The 23,199-nt window shown below is 35.0% G+C and overlaps 1 long non-coding RNA gene across 3 annotated transcripts in view; it reads left to right on the top strand.

Annotated features, from left to right (window-relative positions):
• LOC140629565 (uncharacterized) overlaps nucleotides 1–22,712 on the top strand; it is a 34,414-nt gene extending 11,702 nt beyond the window's left edge. The window contains exons 3-4 of one of the 3 annotated variants that reach the window (XR_012027418.1): nucleotides 6,538–6,802; nucleotides 22,547–22,712. This is a non-coding gene — a long non-coding RNA (uncharacterized lncRNA). Of the gene's footprint in view, nucleotides 1–2,199; nucleotides 2,489–6,537; nucleotides 6,803–14,144; nucleotides 14,678–22,546 lie in introns of those variants that run through there. The other 2 variants (XR_012027419.1, XR_012027420.1) reach the window with 2 other exon arrangements.
• The last annotated feature ends 487 nt before the right edge of the window (nucleotides 22,713–23,199 follow it).

Raw genomic sequence — 23,199 nt, 5'->3', positions numbered from 1 at the left:
AACAAAAACTATTATATTCAGGACAAATTATGGTAATAACTTCACAAAGATCACAAAGCTTCACAAAATAGCAATATCCACTAGTGAGGATCAAGAGTGAGAAAGGCGACAGACTATTTAGCTATTTTCTAGAAAACATGTAATCTGACATATTCCTACTTTACTGTTCTGAAAATTTTGTTTCATGGAAGAGAAAGAGTATAATCAGGAATACTGGTGCTTACAAGCTAATTTTGACTAAGGAAATAAGTGAACTGGTAATTTGACTGGAATCCAGAATTCCTTAGTACAGAACATTATTATAGACTCCAAGAAAATAGGGTACTTTGTTACATGCAATTGTACTACACACTGACTACTTTAGAAACATCTTCATCTATCTTTAACTGGAACATTGTTAGATACATTATCACGTTATCTCCTCAGATATTCAGCTGCCTAATGGAGTGTGCAGAAAACCTGGATAGGGGAGCAGACTATATAACTTGACATCTAACAGAGATATTTTCAGAGTGAATAGGTATACTAATTATATGGGCATAATTCAGCCTGTCCTAGCAAATCCAGAGATATGGTCCTATACTTATAGGTAAGCAAGGAAACTTTATTTCTTCTCTTATGCAAAATCAAGAAGACCATTAATTGATTTTCTGTATTTATTTTCCTGCTTATTTTAGCCCCATAATAGCTTGTGGGTCCCAGACTTCTTTCTGGGTCAACCCGTTACTGTCCTTGTACTTATCTGCTTATTGAGGCTGCTGTGAATTCTGAAATTATACTATGTTACTGCTTTAAGATGTTGGACATTTGCAGAAATGAGGTCAAATGATGTCCTTGTCATCTGACATATGGTTGATTAAAGAGTTACTATAAATTTACACCAACTAGCTCTCTAGCTAAAGATAAGTGGAGAACACTCAACATACAATCAGGTGTATGAAAAGGGAATCAAAGTGCATCTACCTACATGACCTATTCTAATCCTTGTTGGGATCTGGGAGGAAAAACAAGAGGTTGGGTGAAGGGAGGAGGCAACAAGAGCCTGCTGCATAAGAGAAGAAATTTCCCATAAGATGTGGAGTAAGCAGCATTTTTGAGAAGGATCTACTATAGCCTACAGAAATAGATTTTTGAAAACATATGCGTTGGGCTTTAAATAAATTTAAGCATGACTTCCATGGGGAAAAAGAAAAGCATGGTATGAATAATAAGAGAGTGGTCAAATTGAAAGGAAGTGGTCTGAGAAGATGATGTATTGATACAACAAAAACTACAGAATAACTAAAATTCAGCAGCAGAATTTCAATCTGCATGAGAAGCGTTACAAAGAGATTATATATTGTAGGCATTTCAATGAGTGAGGTAGAGAACAACAATGGAAAGCAAATTTTGAATACAAATATATAATATATTAAAAATATGAGAAATAGTATAATTAAACATGGATAGTAAGCCTTAAAAATAGTCAGAAACAAACTGAGAAATAAATAAAGTAAATAAATAAATAAATAAAGTAAAATAGTTAAAACTGGATGTATTATTTACCATGCGCTCTACTAAGTGCTTTGACTCATCTGAAACTCATACAAAAGTATTAGTTGTCACAATACTATTTGTATTTTATAAATGAGGAAGTTGAGGGACAGAGAGGATAGGTAACATACTCAAAGTCACACAGTAAGTGTAAGATCAAGGTTTCCAACTCAGCCTAACTCTATTGATAAATCCAGCTGTGCTCTTCAGTGAAATCCAAGGCTTTCTCAAGCAATGTTTCTAGTCATTTGTGGTGTCTTACAATGCAGAATAGAAGAAAGTGTTTAAATAGAAAGTAGTTCATGACTAAAGAGAGAGAACGAATTATAATGCATCACTGAGCAAGAACTGTATACTATTTAAAAAAAGAACAGTCAAAGAAAAAAAGAGTACTTGGATATTAAAAATATGACGGTGGACATAAAATATTCAGACAGGAGTTGGAGGATAAGATTGAGCAAATTTCTCTGGATAAGAAAAAAAAGACAAAGAATTAGACAACAGAAGATTTAATTAATTAATTTAATTAAATAGAAAATCAACAGAAGAGGCCCAATATCTGACTAATTGGCTTTCTATAAATAAATAAATAAATAAATAAATAAATAAATAAATAAATAAATAAATAAATAAAATTCTCTCTCTCTCTCTCTCCACCCCATATAGTTCTTATCTGAAAGATAGAAGATTCTAGATGTTAATGGCTGGTTCCCCACCTAAATGAATAGATATGGAGATGCAAGCAAAATATATCTTCATGAGATTTTTAAATCACCAAGGGTAAAGAAAAGATCCTAAAAGTTTCCAAGTAGGAAACAAATCTTACACAAATGTATAGAAGAAAAACAGCAACGAACTTACATATACTGAAAGCTTAAAGATAATGGAATGATGCCTCCACAGTTTTCAAGAAAAATTATTTTCAACCTCGGATTCTATGCCTAGCCAGATTCAGTCAAATGTAAGACTAGTTTAAATTTTGAAAAGTTTACCTTCCATTTATGATTTCTTATGAGACTGCTGGATAATATATATAAGGGGCGGTGGTAGAAAGAATACTTCTGTCATCTAGCAATATGGTGCTTGAATTTTGAACCATGTGAATCTATTTTTGATTCTTTTTAATTCAAAACAATTTAAAAAGAAATTGCAGTACAGGTGTAATGCTTATAAATATACAGAAAAATACTTGGGAAAAGAGCAAAAATGTCAACAGGCTATTTCTGGGGATGAGGGCTTGGGAGCATCAGTGATCTAGTGCTCTTTGTTATAAGACACTCATTAGGGCCTTTTTGTGTAATATTATTACATATGTTATCATTTATTTTTATTTATTTTTATTTTTTTTATGATAGGCACACAGTGAGAGAGAGAGAGGCAGAGACACAGGCAGAGGGAGAAGCAGGCTCCATGCACCGGGAGCCCGATGTGGGATTCGATCCTGGGTCTCCAGGATCGCGCCCTGGGCCAAAGGCAGGTGCCAAACCGCTGCGCCACCCAGGGATCCCCAACATCATAGTTTTTATGAGCTGACTTGACTAAAAACAATTCGTTGATTAAAGCACTTATTGAATAAGGGCTCTAGGGTGGCTAAATCAGTTAAGTGTCTGAGTCTTGATTTTGACTCAGGTCACGATCTCAGGGTTGCAGGATTGATCCCCATATTGGGCTCTATCCTCATCGAGGTGTCTGCTCCAGATTCTCTCTCTCCCCCTCTCCCTCTGCCTCTCCCCTCCCTGCTCTTTTTCTCTCTTGTCTCACTCTAAAATAAATAAATACAATATTTTAAAAAATAAAGGAATTACTGAGTATAACACTCACTTAGCATTTAATATTCCATAAGTTGCATTACAGTTTTATATGTATATATATATCTTACATCCTCTGAATAAGGACTTGATTAGAGTCTCTTCTGAGATTATTATTATTTTAAATATTTTATTTATTTATTCAGGAGAGACACAGAGAGAGAGGGAGAGACACAGGCAGAGGGAGAAGCAGGCTCTCCCTGGGGAGCCTGATGCGGGACTTGATCCCAGAACTCCGGGATCACAACCTGAGCCAGAGGCAGGTGCTCAACCGCTGAGCCACCTAGTCATCCCCTCATCTGAAATTAAATCCCACTAGATATATGACCTATTTTCTTACCTCTTTGAGCCTTTTCCCCCATTAAACTGTAAATAATAGTATCCACCCTACAAAGTCATTGTGAAGATTAAATGAGATCATTTGAAGTAAAGATCTTAGCACGTTATATTTACTACGTAGAAATGTTCGATACATATTCCTTTTTGTCTCATTTAGGGCCAGTTTCATAGGTGTACATGACTTGTATAGCCACAAAGGGCCCCTAACACTCAGAAGGGCCTCATGCTTGGTTTTATGGTTTGCTGCTGGTGTCTTGAATTTCTTATTAATTTTTGAATAAGGAGTCTTGCATTTTCATTTTGTACTGAGCCCCATAAATTATAAAACTGGGTTCACTCAAGTAATTTGTAAGTCCTTTTTGAAGTATGTATAGTTGACTTTATACCCCTAATATGTTCTTCAGTTCTCCCAGTTTTTTGGCTGTGGATTCACATTTATTGAAAATAATATTAGTGGTTTATTTAAGACAGTTTCATTGGTAGATAAAGAAGACCTGCCTGGGAGCCATATGCAATTATTTCATGCCTCAGTATCCAAGTGACTTTACTTACTAGCAAAAACAAAAGTTAAATGAAGATAATCTTATGAATTAATTTCAATCACAGTGCTTATGCATTTCTAAAATAATATCAAGATTTTAATAAAAAGCATATCTTCTTCAAGGAGCAAAAACTCTTTATAAAGTTCATCTTTGAGGTGTATATTCCTGTAAATTCAAGAAGAATTATTGTCGACATTTGGGTTATGTTTGCTGAGATGTATAAAGGGGCCCTTCACTGCCTGCCAGATGTGCTTATAATAAAGCAGTAGGGTTTTAAAAAGCCTAGCCTCTGGGAAGCCCTACTGGTGCTCATTTTGCTAGAAATACCCAGTTATTGGTTCCTGATAAGTTATTCTGGCTCCCACTGAGTTCTGTATGGGGGTGGGGGTGGGGCACAGGACCCATGGCAGCAGTAATGCAGAGTGATGACATAAAGACTATACTGGGAATACATACTGATCAGGGTAGTGGAGTCCCAGAGAGGCTTAATGGGAATTTTACATATCTGGTATGGTATGCATATTCTTACCAGATTCAGAGCTTCTTTCTTGGATTCTAAAAACATAATCTTCGTTGTTCTGGTTGGGCATATATTACAGGTCTAGAATGTGTTCTTTGGTTGCACTTAATCAGAGACTCAGAATCTTGAATAAGAAAATCTGTCTAAAATGAAGAAATCAATATGAATTCTATTCCTATTGGAATGTTGCTCTCTAAAGTGGGTAAACTCACTGGCCAGTGGGCAGGATGCTCAGGATGGCTAATTCAAAGCTCTAAAGGGTCTTACACCGTCTGGAGGCTTTATATTAGATACTATACTGAGGTTAGGCATGACAATGCCTCAAGCCATTTATCTCATATGAACTTTTAGTGGGACACCAAGGTCATTTTGCGAAGAGAATGGACCAGTGTTAGAACCAGTACTCATTTGTAACAGTCAGCTCAGAGGGTATCCAGGCATCCCTAAATGCAGGGAATCTGGTGTATGTGTGTGCACGTGCGTGTGTGTGTGTATGTGCGCGTGTGTGTATTTTGTATGAAATATATTTACACTTTTCTATGTATACAAATATACACATACTTCAAAATTTAAATTTACCATAACATATATACTTTTTTTAAACCAGCTACCTTCCTTCTAGTTGTCGAGTAAAACTAAATTAAATCAGCATTCTTCACCATCTGCCGGGTATAAATCACTACTTGCTCTAGAAGAAAAGCTAGTTCTCAGCTCAGCACATAAAACCTTTACCAAAACATATTTCAGCTCTTTGGCATCATGGCTGAAGGACAGACTGTGCTTGCTGATCCCCTACCAAATGATTTGACTCCAGTTGATTGATTCTGTTTAAGGGTAACAAACCAATCCACCGCTGTAGAACAGCAAAAATACAATTGCCTGAAATCTCCTAAGACAGCTTCTCCTGAGATGTGAATATAAAGGAGCAGCAGTCCATGCATTTGCATCAACAAACTGCCCAAAGCAATTCTGCATCATACCCTTGTACATCCCCTGCAGATGTATTTTACTCCACCTTAGAATATGAACAAGTTAATTTACATATTAATGAGAAACAACTGAAACTATGCAATTAGGCAGGTGAGGCTCCAGTTAGGGGGACAAATATTTTAAATACTGTTAAGTGGAAATCCAGAACAATCTAAATAGACTTTGTATTCTTTTTCTTCTTTGACCTGGGCTGCATTAATGAGAAATTAATTGATTCTTGACAACTATAATGAGTCTTTATTAACTGCATAATTGGAAAGAAAAATCCATGGATGTAATGAGCATCTTAATTTCTTGGAGCCAATGTGATTGACTGACTCAGTCATGAGAAATCCTCACAATGTGCTATGTACATTTCCCTACAAATACCTAGGTAAGAGTAAACCAATCTAGTTCACGTTTCCTCTATTTCTTTGCCTGCTTGGTAAGAGGAATATATTGTCTGCAGACTGCATCAAGAGTAGAATATACTGGGCTGATGATTCTAGCCTCTTTTATCTGGAACTTTCCGTGTGACTTTTATAATTATATATTTTTTTCAGTAATTATTTGTCACTTATCTCCTCTTGGCATCCATTTTCTCATTTGGAAAATGATGAAGATTAACTCTAAATTCCCTTTGAACTCTAAATTATATGTTTCTAATGGCAAATTACATGGTGACTCTGGTATTTTAAGGACCCAATCAGTAATCGCCATCCTGTCATCTAATCCAAAATGAAGTCGCCTTTCAGCAGAGTAAATGCTAGCCAAGTTTTTACACTATTGACCAACTGGAATTTTCTGATGTTCCTCTAATTTACAGTCTACATCAGTTACTCTCAAAATGTGGTTGCTGGATGTAGCTTCAAGTCACCAGAGAATTTTCTAGAAATGGAATTTCTCAGCTCCGTCATGACATACTGAATCAGAAGTTCTGGCAGTGAGGCCCAGCAGTTGATGCTCTAACAAGACTTTCTGGTGATTCTACATGATAAAGTTTTAGATCCATTGACATACAAAAATATTTTCTCTGTTTCACATCTTTAATTCATTTGGTGGAAAAATACTTTGTGAATGGCTGTATCACAGTAAGTGGCCATATTCCATGAACAAACTTATCAATTGGTCCTGTATGGGTCTTTGTTCAGATAAACATTCTTCTTCCTCCACCTCCCATCCCTGGCTTGGTTTCTTATTTCCTCTTTGAAATATAGTTATGTTTTATCAATTGAACTTACTCACAAAAATGTAAGTGACAGTTATAGAGCACTTTAGAATTTCACATCACTTCTCATAGGTAGTATCTTATTATCACCATCACTTCATAGATAATGGAGTCTCAAGGAAGTTTAATGATTTTACAAGGTTACATGGCCAATAAATGCAAAAAAATGAGATATAAAATCATGATTGAAACACACTGCATTTAGTTTTCAATCAAATTTCCAACCAAATAATAGGAAGAAAAAAAGAATAGCTAGACAATTAAAAAAAAAAAAAAACTTTCGTCCTTAAAACAGGAAAAAAAATGAGCCTGGGATTAAGAAATAGCATTTCCTAAGGGAAAAAATAATCAATCTTGATATTCACATACCTTTTATTAAAACCTATGTCTACATTTATAAAGATGACTGATGGGAGCACAACTCAAGAAACTCATTTCATTCACAAGTCATCACACAAATGCAAATTTTCTCAAAATCTCCATAAAATCAAATTAAATTTAAGATTTAAAAAAACAATCTGATGAAAGATGATTAGGATATCAACATGTAAACTAAGAAAATAAATAATAAATAAATAATAAATAAATAAATAAATAAATAAATAAATAAATCAACTGGCATATTTTAGAAAATATTCTGAACTCAAATGTCCAAAATGAGAATAGAAAGAAAATATGCTAGAAAGAGGTGACACATTAGACTTAATCTCTGTATTACTATTTAAGTCAATTTATCTTTCACTATTTACCCTACTATTTAGCAATTTTAACTCAAGTGACAAATCTCCAAAATTTTGAAATAGAGATCTTATGTGAATAGAAAACATCCTATGTTCCCTCCAATTTTCCAAGATTTTTTTCTCTCAACCAAACTTTTTAAGATTTCAAACTTGTAATATTGAAGGACTCAAAATAGGACACGTATTAACAGAAGTTGTTTTACAAAACATTTATACAGACTCTTAAAAAAAGAAAAGTGTCTGTACTCAGTGCAGAAGACAGCAGTGCTATAAATTAACCCCAAGGCCCACATCTCATGATTCACTTGACAGTTTATCAGTTCTAGGAAATGTATGCAGGCAATTTAGATGAAAGATGAAGGCAAAGGCTCCAAGGGCCTGCTGTTCAACTCAAAGCACTATTTGTGCTAAATGTCTTCATATTCCAAAGGTTGAAGGAATTTGGTCAACTCTATTCACTTGGTTTCATTAACAGAAACAGCAATATGGAAATCTCTGTATTACCGAGTTAAAGGTTAATAGTTTTGTTGAAAAAAGGTGTTCAAATTAAACAAATTATTTCATTTGAATCAAATGAAATGAAGTAACTTTATAACCCTCCTAAAATACTTATGTATAATGAATTAGGAGTAAACATACTGAATTATATGAGTATTTGGCATTTGAAGGATTTTTCAATCGTCATACGTTTTAAGCTAAAGAAGAAAAATGATGCATTTCAACTCAGATTGGTAGGTTTCAATTAGAATTAACTTCTCAAAATGAAGTTTAGAATAAAATTACTTATTAATCTCTATGACAAATCGAGTTAATTTAAATTGATAAAGCCATTTCTCGATTCTTCTGCACTCTGTATAATGGCCAAGCAATTGGTCCCTAGACACAGAAAGGATCCCAAACTTGAAATGATAGAAGGAACATATATACTCATTAAGAATAATGCATCCAAATAGAGTTCAAAAGTAGTCAAATTCTACCTTGCAAAATGGCATTTCCAAAACCATTTACACTTAAAAAAGGAAGAAAGGGTAAAATAAAATATCAGAAAATAAATTCTAGCATATGCCTTACCTGGGTACAGAGGCAGACTGTTCGGATGTTTCCAGAACTTAGTATTTAGAACTAATCTTCCTAGATATTTATTGATGATAATGCTCAAAAGACTTCTAGTACATAGTCTTCCACTTGACTATTAATATATTTATTCTTGAATTGCTTGCCAAATGTATGATTCTTTAAAAAAATTATATAGACTTGTCTTCTGTAAATCCTTATTTCTGATGTACAAATCTCAAAGTTAAAACACTCCTGAATAGAGAATGCAGTTTGTAGGGGAGGGGTGGGGAGAAGCAGGAAGATGACGTTGGGAAGTATACAAGTATTTCCTATAGTATTGGCAATTTTCTAGTTATTTATATTGGCAGAGAGTTTGCTGCTTATTTTAACATTATGCTTAATGACTTACATTTACTATATATTGTTTTTTATGTAACAATTGTCACACAGTAAAAATGTTTGAAAAGAAAAAAAATCCTGTGCTGCATATCTGCTAGCTGGGCATTTAACTTTTATAAACCTAATCTACTATATAGTCAAAGTATGAATATTTTCCTCATAAAATTTTTGTGTGTTTTATATGACACATATGTAAAGAAGAGGTCCTGCAATCTGACTGAACACTAAAACCACCTGAGAGTTTTGAAAAAACACTGATGCTCAGGGTCACAATCCTAGAGGTTTTAATTGAATTGATCTGGGAAGGAGCTGGGCCTCAATATTTTAAATCATATTTCCCCAGATGATTCTATCATGCAGTCTGTGTTGAGAATTACTGTTCAGCTATTATTAAGAGTGCTTCAACCCATCATACCATGAAATTGTCTATACAATTACCAAAGGGCAAAGGTACTGAGAAATACAGGAGAAAATATGTTTATTAATTTGTTTACTTGCCAAAACAGCTCAGAAATTAGAGGTTTCCATACTGTTCTCACTTAACCCTTCAATGAAAGTAGAGACACAGTTTAAATCTTTTAGTGCATTTGAGAGGGCCTTCTAAAAGTGGTTGTGTCCTACGATCCATTTTTTCAGAGTGGAAGAGGCCACAACCTTTTAGCTTATTTTAAATGAATCCCTTTGCTTTTGTGTTACTTTGTGCACCTAACTTAGTGAAACTCTTGAATTAATCTCCATTTCCACCAAATTCTGTTATAGCCACACAAGTTCAAAACACCACCATGTCTAAATGAGACTGTTACAAGTGCTTCCCTGTGTGGCCTTCATGCTGGCACTCATGTCTAACCTCTAGTTCATACTCCTGGTACCTGTCAGGGATCTCTTAAAAACACACAGCAGATTTTCTCGTTCCTCTCCTCAAAACTCTCTTTTGATGTTTTCTTATCACCTTCAGATATAAATCCAGAGTTTATCCCTACAAGGGTTTTTGAGCAAGTGCCTGGTTTCCTCTACATCTAATTCATATGCTTCTTCCTATCCTCTACTCCACCCCAGCCTCTCTGATCCCTTTCCTAATCCTTGAACAAACACATTGCACACTCTCCTTAGATCCTTCACACTCGTTCTGCCCTCTGCCTAGAACATCTATTCCAAATGGTTTGTCTTTCCCTCCCCTTCATTTGAATATCTACTCAAATGTCATCTCTCCAAAGACCTTCCTGATCACCCTACCTAAGATTATAACTTGATTCCACAACTATTGTCACTCTTCATCCATTTATTCAACTCTATTTCCCTTTATAGAACTTAATCACGTTAATTATGTCACATATTTATTTTTTTATTGTATCTTTTCTCCATAGAGTTTGTGGTATGTGAGAGGATGAACTTTGACTCTTTGGTTTGTGACTGTATCCTCAGCATACAAACACAGACAAATACAGAGTAGGAACCCAATAAATAATTGCTGGATGGATAAATACATATGTAGTCAGAATGAGCTGTCTCCAAGTCCTGTGACTCCCAGAAAATTCTAGAGTTCTTTTGGTTCATTGATTAAAACAGCAAGACCAATTAGCTTCACAACAGATGGTAAACCTAAAACCAAGCAGCCATCTTGCTAATTCTGGCATCTGTCACAAGATGCATTATGCAGGAGTGTGCATAGATTAGCTAAGATTCAGCAGCATTATAGGAAGCACACCTCAAACCCTAGTCATTCCACCATATATATTTTGATGAACCCTAAAGGAGGCCACCTTTTAATATTCATAAATCCAAGGGGCATGGATTATATCAATTTTAATTCTGTTCTGTTAGCGATTTGAAAGAAAAAAATGCACCTTCTATTATAATATGTAAGTTGAAAAATTCGGATCAATATAATATAATTTGGCTATGTTTTTCCTATTAAGTTTACCATTTGCAAATCAAACAATATTATAGGTGGTTCAACACACTGTGTAGTGAATGAATGAATACAAGTATGTGACAGGATGCTTTCTAAAGAAGAAAGAGAATACTCTTTTCCTCTTTACAGTACTGAAGATACCTGCTCGGAAGTTTAGAAATAGATGCCACCTAATATTATTATCATCATTGTTAAGAAATAATAATGAAGCTGATGTGTTTTTTTTTTCTTTCTTTCTTGGCAGTGGCAGAACAAAATATTACCTGTTAGAAATTGTCAAGCAAGCACCCTGGTTATTTCGGTGCACTATGACAAAGACACAGAATATTGCATGTGTTCACCAATTTTGTTTTGTGTCATATAGACATAGCCAGACTCAAATGAAATATACTTTTATTGGAGTAAGAGTGCTCTTATTCACAATACAGGAAATTAAACGATAAGTTCTTGTCAAACAAAAAGCAAGTTGTTTTAAGGAAAAAGAATTTTTCTGACATTTAGTCAAATTTTATTCTTTCAGGAAACAAGCAATTCTTTGACAGAAAAATATGTTATTGCCAGAGGATATGTACTTCTCTGTTAGATTTCACTAGTTTTCTATTTTATCAACACATAAGGAACAGATGGAAATAAAGCTGATCCAATGAAATAATTTCTTTTACATCCCAGCAATAAGGAAAGCTAAATTTCAATGAAATAATCTAACCAAATTTACCACATGTATGGATATGTAGTTTGGAAACCTTGTAGGAAGTGTAAAACCTAGGAAAAATCATGGAAATTAGTAAAATAATATTTACCTCTTCATTTCCTTTCAGACAACTTTACAGTTGTTATTTGTATTCTTCTCTAAATTCTCATTTTCCCCTAAATATGAATGCAACAAGCTATACTGCTTGCTCCAAAAATGATGTTTAGCATTCTTAGAGAGTTTTTCATACTCTGAATAAATTATACTCACTTGGGCTGGGACTTATCATACTATTCTTTAAAAAGGAATATGAAAACTTTAAGATTGCTGGCTGAAAAAAATAACCTTTTCCAGTGCACTGTATGGGCATGTTTACCTCATGATTCTATATCATTCAGATTTCAAAATATTACAATTTTACAATAAAATTATATGTTGTCAAACTCTCACAGTGTCAAGGTCATCAAAACAAATAAAAAATGATGGCAGCCATTGACATGGGTAGAACTCTTTCAGATGCCAGTGTTGCTGAACTCTTAACACAAGGAAACCACAAGAAAACTGGCAAATCTCACTCAGAGAAGACCAAAAAATTTCTTTGGTCAGTTGCTTGTGTGAAGTATGCAAGCTTTCCTATCATTCTTTAATTAGATAATATGGGTTATACTCTTTAATTAGATAATATGTTAATGATACCAAACGCAGTATCTCAGTTGGATCCCTGCTGGATCCCTGCTGGCAGTTCTCCCAGGCAACCAGCAGATGCAAGTGCTAGGATCCATGCAGTTAAACAGTCAGGGAAGAGTACAGAAAGTGTTGGAGATAATACACAACATATTTAAGTATTTTAGAGTCTGGATCCTGGAGAAGAGCTGTGTCCTGATATATAGGTTCCCAACTTCAGTTCCCCTTAGCCAGATCCCCCAAATCCCCATGGTCACTCCCTTGCCAGCAGACTCGAGGGAAGATATGACAGAGGAAAGAGAGAACGTCTTGACAGATTGCCATTATACAGTGCCTTTTGCAAATTTTACCTAATCATATGGACATGGTGGAGCGCCTGGGTGGCTCAGTTAGTTGAATGTCTGACTTGATTTCAGCTCAGGTCATAGTTTCAGGATTCAGGGACTGAGCCCCAGGTGGGGATTTGTGCTAGTGGCAGCCTGCTTCTCTCTGTCTCTCCCTCAGCCCCGACCCCTGTTCACATTCTCTCTCTCTCTCTCTCAAATAAATACATAAATCGTTAAACAAACATCTTAACTGATTGCCATTAGAATATCTTTGGCAAATTTTGTACAACCATGATGGGGCTCCTGGGTAGCTCAGTGAGTTAAGCATCTGCCTTGGGCTCAAGTCATGATCCTGGGGTCCTGGGTTGGAGCCTCGCATTGGGCTCCCTGCTCAGTGGGGAGTCTGCTTCTACCTCTGCCACTCCCCCACCTTGTGCTCTATCTCTCTCAAAAATAAATAAATCTATACACAAACAAACAAGAAAATGTGAACACATTGCTAGGCCCCCTTACTCAGGACCCATGCAAGTAGGAGTCCCCAAATCTTAAACTATATTACTTCATAGTACATCTGTCACAATCTGTGAAACACCACGGTAGTAAAGAAACAATGGAGGAAAAAGTAAAACTTTTTCATACAGAACAATGGAGGAAAAAGTAAAACTAAGGCCATAGCTTTTACTGTTTATGTTACTTCTAAGAATTTGATGCTGTATCTTTAAAATACCACAGACAGACTTTAAAAAAAAAATATATATATAGTTAGTTGAGAGAGCAAAGGCAGGGAAGAGAAGGAGAGAGTTTTAAGCAGACTTCCCACAGTACAGAGCCCAATGTGGGGCTTGATCTCACGACCCTGAGATCAGGGCCTGAGCTGAAACCAAGAGTGGGAGGCTCAACCCACTGTGTCAACCCCAACTGATAGACATTTTTGGCCAAAAACTGTTTAGTCACCTCTCTATATACTACTACCAGAAGCAGAATGTGTGTGAATGTGTGTGAATGGACACAGGAAATTATGTGGTAATTTGCTCTGAATAAATTGTGGAATTAGCTGCACAACTTGAGATATTTAAGACTAATTACTACATATTTAAAGATGTTTAAGGATCCTCTTCTTTATCAGTACTACACAGTGAAATCTACCTATTAGTCACTCATACTCATTAGCCAATAAGGCATTTGATATGTAAACTGGGAGCTGGAGATTTGGGAATCTTACAAAAAAGATAGCTGAATTAACATGGTTAAATTCTGAAGTTTCAAATATCTTAAGCAGCACCAAATTATTGTCTATATGTTCTTAAAATTTCAAAATACTTGAGAGCTGAACATAAATATATATTCCTATGTGATTTATAAATGTCATTCTGCTTTCTTTTTAATGACATTTCTAGAATCCACTTCATTTGGGTCTATGATAAATGGAATGGCTAATTCAAAGAAGTGTAGAAGAATTCACCACAATTAAGCCAGTGGCTAAATCTTGACTATGTTTTGCTGAGTTCTCAGCCAATGACATAACCATCATCTGACTCTAAAGGAGAAAGACGAAGTCTACACATGGAGAAATATGATTTTGCCAGATGAGCAAAAGATGCTAGAAGCTGCAGATAAAATAGGAAGGAATTTTCAGATGATGAAGAAAGATGAAGGAAGGAAAATCGAGAAAATATGGAACTCAAAATTAGGCTAAGGCTTTAAATTTCTATGAAAATGAGAAATAATACCAGGGTACCGGAAGAATGGGAGAGAACATTTTTCTTTTTTCTCAGGTGGAGATATGGTTAAGGGTAAACTCTGTGCCCTCTGCCACTGTTATGTCATCATAAATTTATAAGTTACTATGTTTCTCTGTAACCTGTGGTTAACACTGCATTTATAGTATGCAAAATAATAAAGCCATTTTTAAACAATCATTGTTCACAAAAGTTCCAAGAGAAAGAATGTACCATAAGACATAAAGAAGATCTTTAATTCTATACAGTTTCCTTGTTTTTCTCTCACTTTTTGAACTACTTACTTTCTTTCTGTGATTCCCTTCTTTTTTTTTTTTTTTTTTTTACCCTTTGTATGATAATGATCTTTAAGGCTTCATCTCTGCACGGATTCTCTTCCTTTTCTGTATACTCTCCATAGTAGCCACCCCAACATATCCTGTTACATATGCTGGTGGCTCCCCGAGTTTTATCTCTAGACTTACCAAACCTGAGTTTCAAACACTCATTTGTCACTGGCTACTTCCAGCTAAATACCCCATAAGAACCACATGCTCAGCATTGTATTTATTCTCCCTCCAAACTCCTTCTTCTTATATTTCCTATCTTCATTATTGATACTATGTTACCCAAACCAAAAATATTTGAAAACTATCTCAAATTCTCCCTGCCTCACTTCTTCCATCCTATTCCCAAGATCAGAAGCAAGATTAAGCAACAGTCAGGTGCTTAGTGCAAAGTGTGACCATTCACTTACTAGCTGTATGAAATTGGATAGGTCCCTCACCCTCCCTGTGCCTGTGTCTTATCAGGTTGTTTACATGATTAACTGGATAATATACGTTCAGTGCTTAGAGCATTGCCTGGCGCTTACTAAGTGCTCAGTAATTTATTATTGCTCACCTCCATGCCTTCATGCGTACTGTTTCCTCATTTTGGAATGTCCTTCCTAGGATTTTACTATAATTTAGATGCCAGGCAGATCATATAGAGCAAAAGCATCTGGGATGCTGTCTTTGCTGATAGATGGGCTTCTGGTTGTAACAAGTGTCCTAAGAGTTTTAAGCAATAAATCTCCTCTAATTTAAGGAACAAGTTATTTGGCCTGTTGACTTTGCTTCTGGAAAATTAGTGAAGAGGAAAGTGAATGTAATCAGTCTGGCGTGGAAAGAATGGGTCACATACCAAATACAATATCTAACCCCTTAGTAGGGTATTTTATAGGCCTTACATACTTCATCTACAAGATCATACTAAATCAAAGAAGATACTTTGAAGGACAGAAAAGTATGCCTTACCTAACTTTATGTATTCAACACCCAAGAGTGTTCCTTGCTTATAGCAGCAAAACCTTAACACTTAGAAAAGAGAAAGGAAATCAAGGGGGAAAAGGAAGGTGGAAAAGAGAGGAAAGACATGAAATATAACGGCATAATTAACAAGTATGAAAAGATTTTTCTGACTCTAGTGAGCTACTACTAACATGGAAATGGGATTACATAAAAATGTGGAGATGTGGCTGTTATTAGGAAACAGAAAATTCAACGCAAGTGTGCTATGTTTCTCACATGTTAGAGACAAAAAAATAGGAGGAAATATCTATTCCCAAAGATGGCACAAAAAAGTAGAAGGGGAATTCAAATAAATAAGTCCATTTTTAAAATAAGACGATAGATTTGTGGTTTAAAATTTACTTTTAAAAATTATAGAACAAAAAGAATAGTGATTAACTAATCAAGACTATCTTTTTTTTCTTTTAAGTACCTATTGGCTTCCCAAATGGAAGGAAATGTAAACCAATGGGATTAAACTCACAATACATATTAAAACATCAGCTAAATCAATTCTAGAACACCCAAAAGAAAACAAGTACCCCTTTTTTTCTAGTTTTTAGTATGAAATATAATTCAAATAGTGACTAATATTTACAAAAAGTGTAGAAATTCTGGACACAGGTGAGTAGGAGGCCAAACATTTATATTCTTTTGGAGCTCTGGCTTTTAGGCTCTCAGGTGGGGATCAGAGGTATCATGGCATTGTGGTTATTGGCTGAGAGTTCTCCCTGATGTAATTGTGGGAATTCCCTCACTACTATGTCTCTTTTTTTACATCCCTCAAGTAGCTAACTGAATCTGTCTCAGCTAGAAAAGTTCTCCTTTGACATCTTAAGTAGCTGATCTTCACTCTTTATTTTCTCTTAGATTCCACTGCTTTTGTCTATTTATATTTTTGATGATGGTAGCTGAACCTCTCACTGACTTTTGAGTTTGCAGAAGATATTTGTTATTACTTATTTTTTATCACCGTCAGTGTCCTTAGGGACTTGGATAATGATGTTGACTTCATTTTTATCACTACAGAATAATTTTAGCCACATCTCTACTTCAATAGTTACCATCTCTGAGGGTAGAGGAGAATCTCCCTTCCAACATGGATTTCTGTACAATTTAATTTAGCTTTGAGACAGCTTGTTTCTTGTCTTTTTCTGTAATATTCCTAACTATATAAAATTTTTAGTTTATACATTCTCCAAATTTGATACTTCTCTTCAATTTATAAAGGAGCCTGGATTGTATCTAAGCTAAGAGTGGTGTTGTCAGATAAAGTGGTGTTTCACAATTTAGAGAGTTTATCTCTAGAGCCAATTTCTAAATGGGAGCTTCATATACACACATTTGTATATATTACATACACAGGTACACACAAATGTATGTGTATATATACAAATATACACACATGTATGCATACATATACATAAAGTAACTAAAAGTAATTATTAAAAGTCATAATTAAAAGTAATGGTCATAATTGCTCTGTCTTAGGCCACATGGTGGGTTGGAGAAAAAGCCTAAGCAGGGATAAGTGTGTTGCTATATTGCTGTGAATTCAGCAAAAGACTAGAGCCACTAAATAATGATTAAGGAAATGCATACAAGTGTTAAGAAATTATCATTGCTGAGGCATCTGGGTGGCTTAATCAGTTAAGCATCCAACTCTTGATTTCCACCTAGGTCATGATCTCAGGGTTGTGAGATTGAGCCCCGTGTTTGGGATCTGCTTGAGATTTTTTCTCCTTCTCCTTCTGCCTCTCCCCTTCCATTGGCTTGCCTGTATGCTCTCTCTTTCTCTCTTTCTCTCTCAAATAAATAAATATATCTTTAAAAAAAATCATCATACATCCCTTAGCTGAAGCTAAGGGACCAAAAACATCAGGAGTAGAGGTGGATGAAATGAGAGGGGTAGGGAGTTACAGAAGACCCAGCAACATGAGATGGGAAAACCTTGGCCAGAGATTGCTTCCAATGGAGGACAGAAGCCCATCAACCCTTTAAAAGGCCTGGGTTTCTTTGTTTCATTGAAGAGCTTACTCAGGTGAAAGGATCCCTTTGTTATCTTTTTGGTCTGGTTCTTTATGACAGATGCTAAACCTTCCTTTTCTTGGGTTTGAGGAAAAGGGGGATATTGTAGAGATAATCATGTTTTCATAATGCCTGGTAGAGATTATCACCCTGGTGTATGTATGCTATTTTTTCTTTAGACTATATTAATTATTGAGTCTCACATTTTCCTAGATTAAGTTGAAGTCTGGATGAGTGAGTCCTCTGGGATTCTGTTTTTTTCTGCTTGAAATTGGATTTGGAAAGAACCGTGGGTCTATTGGTAGAGCAGCAGAAAGTGAAATTAGAGTAAAATACTATATGTACAGCCTCATGGATCATAGCACGGATGCCAGAATAACTACCAATTAACTGTAGGAATCTAGATTCTGTTAGGAAAGAGAATAATGTGCAGATATCCTTTGCTTTCCAAAAGTTGTGTGACACCACTTTGCTTTTATGAAAGACCTGCAGTAATATCTGTTTTTACCAATGGAAAGAAATATGAAGAGGATTTTCACTTGTGTGAAAAAGTGGCATCCCCTATGTTTACTGTGCAATTGTCTGCAATAGCCAAGATCTGGAAGCAGCGTGAGTGTCTATCTTCAGGTGAATGGATAAGGAAGATATGGTACATATTCACAATGGAATATTACTTAGTCTTTAAAAAAAGGCTTGCCATTTGTAACAACATGGATGGACCTAGAGGGTATGATACTAAGTGAAATAAATCAAATAGAAAAAAGCAAATGCTGTATTTCACTCAGGTGGAATCTAAAAACAACAACGACAACAACAACAAACGAAACAAATAAACAAAAAACAGATTCATAAATACAAAGGACAAAATTGTTGTTGCCAAAGTTGTCCCCATTTGAGGGGATAGGCAAAATAAGTGAAAGGGACAAAGAGGTACAAACTTCTGTTATAAAATAAATAAGTCACTAGGATGAAAAGTGCAACATATGGAATACAGTCAATAATACTGTATACAAACTTTGTATGGTGACCAATGTAACCATAGGGTGGTAAGAATTTCATAATGTCTATAACTGTCAAATCATTACATTACACCTGAAACTAATATTGTATGTCAACTATACTTCAATTAAAAAAAATTAACATGGTATAACACAGTTTTCAGAAAGCAAAGAATACTCTTACAAAAGCTTTCATAGGAATATCTTACTTTTGGATAGCGAGGTGAATCTGTAATTTGATTTATGTTATAGAAATAGTCTCTGACACAGAAGTATATCAGCTCTTATATTCCTGTATTTCATGGAATCCTTTCCATAGTTGCCACAATTGACAGGAATTATTAATAATAGCTGCATATGAACTCTGAGAAGCTTACTGGACATGGAGAGAATCTTACAGCTTTTTTTTTCCTTTAAATTAACACGTTAAGACTTCAGTTTTCTGATTTTGACACAAAATTACTGCGCTTATTTATATCTTAAAATGAGAAGAAAGGATATATGGTGAGAAATTAATTACAAACAATATTCAGAAGTAAATCAAATAATTTCATTTCTTTAACAAATTCACATTGGTGTTTGTTTTGAAGCCTAATCAATGGAGAAAGAAAATAAGCTGATATTGAAAGCACTAAGAACAACATTAGATTTAAAGAAGCAATTTCATCATTGAATGCTTTGTGAACTTTGGCAATTAATTAAATATTTCTGCAACAAATTAATATGCATTTTTCGAGAACATATTATATGTTCAATTTTCGGATAAAAATACATGTGGATAACTGAAATAGAGTGCTAAGCAGATGGAAAATAGAAAAAAATGCCTCCTCTTCCCCTCTGCCCAAAGGAGAAACTTCTACATGTCTGGCTATTAAACCTTGAGTTTAGATCCTCAGAGTGATGGAGAGTCCGGAGATTGTTTGTGGCAGGGTAAGTTTATTTTAGCACTTCCACACCTAAGATGTTAGTCATGGAATATATGTTAGCCAACTTTCCAAAAGCAAATGTGTCTTTTTCTTCAGCTTTAAAGAGACAATAACTAAACTTAAAAATGTAAACCAAGCAACTTTCCAAGGGTGAGTAGGTATAAGTTAGTACAATAAAAAGACTCAGTACGGGGTGCACTTTTAAAGAATCTAATATTGTGAGCAAATAAAATACCTGACTGAAGAAGGAATGACTTGGTGGAGTTTGTATAAAAATTACTATGAATATAAACATGGGCTTTGAACTGAGGTTACTATCTCAATAAATCAGAGTATTTTCACTTTTCATTTCAGGATTTTTCTCTGATCAAGAGCATTACCTCTTGTCAACTTCCTTTCTAAATCCTTTAAACTATAAAGTAAGAAAGTGTTCATAATATGAATAAAAAACTTCATTTTCTTGTTATCAATTGAAATGATGATCTCTATAGAGCTACCTATAGAGCTCTTAAAGAGAAGTTAATGCTAAAAATGCTAAATCTCAAAGCCTTTAGGTTTACTTCTAAAAATTTCCTTTCAACCACCTCTGCCCTCCATCGATGCACACATATTCACACACATGCCCTGAGATCGACAGGAAATATATTTTGTATTTAATAATAGAATTTAAAAGAGATGCAAATTACAGCTAAGTCAAATCTTAGAATCAATCAAGTGGAAATATCCCTCCAATTCTTCACCTGGATTCCATTATACAATTAAAAAACCTTAGGTATTAATATAGAGGTAGAATGCCTTGGATAAAAGCAAGAAGGCAATAAATACCACTTGTTTATAACAAATGAGTAAAATTTATATGTAATTTGTTTCTACAAAGTAATGAGAATTTTTCAAATATTCTTTCACAACCACTAATAAAAAAGTAATATTTTTTCTTTGATCTCTTAGGGAAAAATTTCAAGTTAGTAAAAATTCTATTGTTTTTCTCTTGCCCAAATTAACTATTGCAAGGCTCAAAACACATCAACAGGAATAGTTTAACTTTCTAAACTGGGAAGACAGTACCAGTTATTTTGGTAAATGTTTATACTTATCTTTTAAATATTTTCCAATGCTTTGCATTTGAAATACTCCCCTAGAAACGGCTAAACATGATCTGATAAAACATTTCTAATTCCTCAGGAAGAAGTCTTTTTAAAAATTATTTATTTAAAAAAATTATTCATGAGACACAGAGACAGAGGCAGAGGGAAGTAGTTCTATTCTTGTGGAAAGGAAAATCTTCATTTAATGCTTTGCTAGAAAATAAATAGTATTTTCATTTAGCATGTTCAACGTTTTAGAATTTGACTTGGATTCATTTCCCTTGTTACATAAAAATATTTACATTCTTGGGGTGCCTGGGTAGCTCAGTCGATTAAGCATCCATCTGATTCCTGATATTGGCGCCAGTAATGTTCTCAGGGTCATAAGATGGAGCCCCATGTCAAGTTCTGTGCTGGACATGGAGCCTGCTTTCTCTTTCTCTCTCCCTCTGCTCCTCACTTGTGTGCTCTCCTCACTAACCCAAAATATTACCTTCTTGATAGATAATATTTAATAATTTATAAATTCCATGACCTATGTTTTAATAAGTTGCCTTCTGAGTCCCCTTTCAAAAGTAAATTACTTCCCAAGTTTGTTAGAACTTTCTCAACTTTTGCTTTCCTTCCCAGGTTTGGTTTATGTTTAAAGTTATGTCCTACACCCAAATCAGACTGCCTAATATGATTGCTGCACACTTAGAATATCCCTAATTGGTAAGATACAATGGAATAAGTACTAGATTTCCAGAAAATTCTCTGTCATTGGCGTTGACTTTGTATCCACAGAAAGACCATTAGTAAATATAAAAACTCACAAATGGGATGAGTTACTACCTAGATTTACATTTTAAAATAGTAAAAATCATTTTTAATTCAGAAATGAATCCAAAGATTTTTTTAAAAAATTTTAATAAGTAAATTATACTATTTAAAAACTCTTCCAATGATTTTTTAAAAATACAAGTTTAGCACTTTTGCACATTTCAATAGACATTAAATTAAGTATCTACTATTTTCCAGGCACTATACAATTTCTTTTTAAAGTTTTATTTATTTATTCATAAGAGACAGAAAGAGAGGCAGAGGGAGGAGAAGCAGGCTCCATGTAGGGAGCCCAACGTGGGACTCAATCCCAGGACCCCACAATTCTGCCCTGAGCTGAAGGCAGATGCTCAACCGCTGAGCCACCCAGGCATCCCCCAGGCACTACACCATTGTAGGAGCAAGAGCTGTCATAAACCCTATACAGTTTAGAATACAGGCAAACATGAAAACGTAGGGTTCATATTCTGTGAACAATGATAGAACATAGATGTGTGGAATGTGACTTCAAGGAGGAAGCAATCCCTGAAGCGGGTAGTGAGGGTTTGGAAAGGACTCCCAGGAAGAGAGGTATTTAAATTGAATTTCAAAGAGAGATGAATTTTTCTGGGCAGATAAGGAAGAAAGCAATTGAAGCAGAGGAAACAACGTGATTGGAAGCTCAGAGGCAAGGACTGTACAGTTTTTAGGACTGGATTGAATCATGGAGAACATTCTGAGCTGGGCAAAGCACTCTGGACATTTTCCAGAAGGGAATGAAGGCTTCCTCTTAGAGCAGTGATAACAATAGAACATTAGGAATATAAAGGAATACAAAGTGAAAAAGTGCAATATGCTATCAATTTTCTGCCCCAGTTGAGTATGACATCAGGGATCTTATTATTCCTACAGATTCCATGGCCCAGCTTCCTCAGAATGGAGGGCCAGAACCTTTGTGCACAAGGTGACTTGAGTGCCTGGAAAAGCTGGGGAAAAAACCACTTTCAGAGAATATTCCTTCAAAAGAAGCCTACAAAACATGGCCATTTTGTCTGCAAATTAAGGTCATGTTATTAAAAGGTAACCAAATCATGAAATCTCAATAGTTATGGTTAATTGATGGTTTAATTACTTATCACTTCAAAAAGACTTTAAGAGCAGAGAGTATATCACTAGTAGAGTCCCAGCTCCTAACATAAAGATTCGATAAGCATTTGCTAATGTATGAATGAATGACAAGTCCATCATTCACACATTTTTGAGAAATGGCTCCTCCTCCTTGTGTGTATTACAAGACATTCTGTTGGGAAGCACAAAGACAATCTAGTGAGTTAACACTGAAGAATGCCAATTAATTAGGCTTCTACTGTGGTATGAATAGTTTACTTTAAATTCTTAGTAAAATGAATGAAATTTTTTTCATGTCAACTATGTGTTTGTCAAAAAATATAAAATATAATATGTTTGTGTGAAATAATTTGATCTGTCTTTTGTGCCCTGGAGTAATTACGAACGATTTTGCACTTCAGATATATTGTATTCCATAGGAAGAACACAGGATCAAT

The sequence above is a fragment of the Canis lupus genome, assembly GCF_048164855.1.
Source record: "Canis lupus baileyi chromosome 16 unlocalized genomic scaffold, mCanLup2.hap1 SUPER_16_unloc_3, whole genome shotgun sequence".
In the NCBI taxonomy this organism is placed as follows: domain Eukaryota; kingdom Metazoa; phylum Chordata; class Mammalia; order Carnivora; family Canidae; genus Canis; species Canis lupus.
The sequence above is the reverse complement of the archived record's forward strand: the minus strand, read 5'-3'. Positions and strand labels throughout refer to the sequence as shown.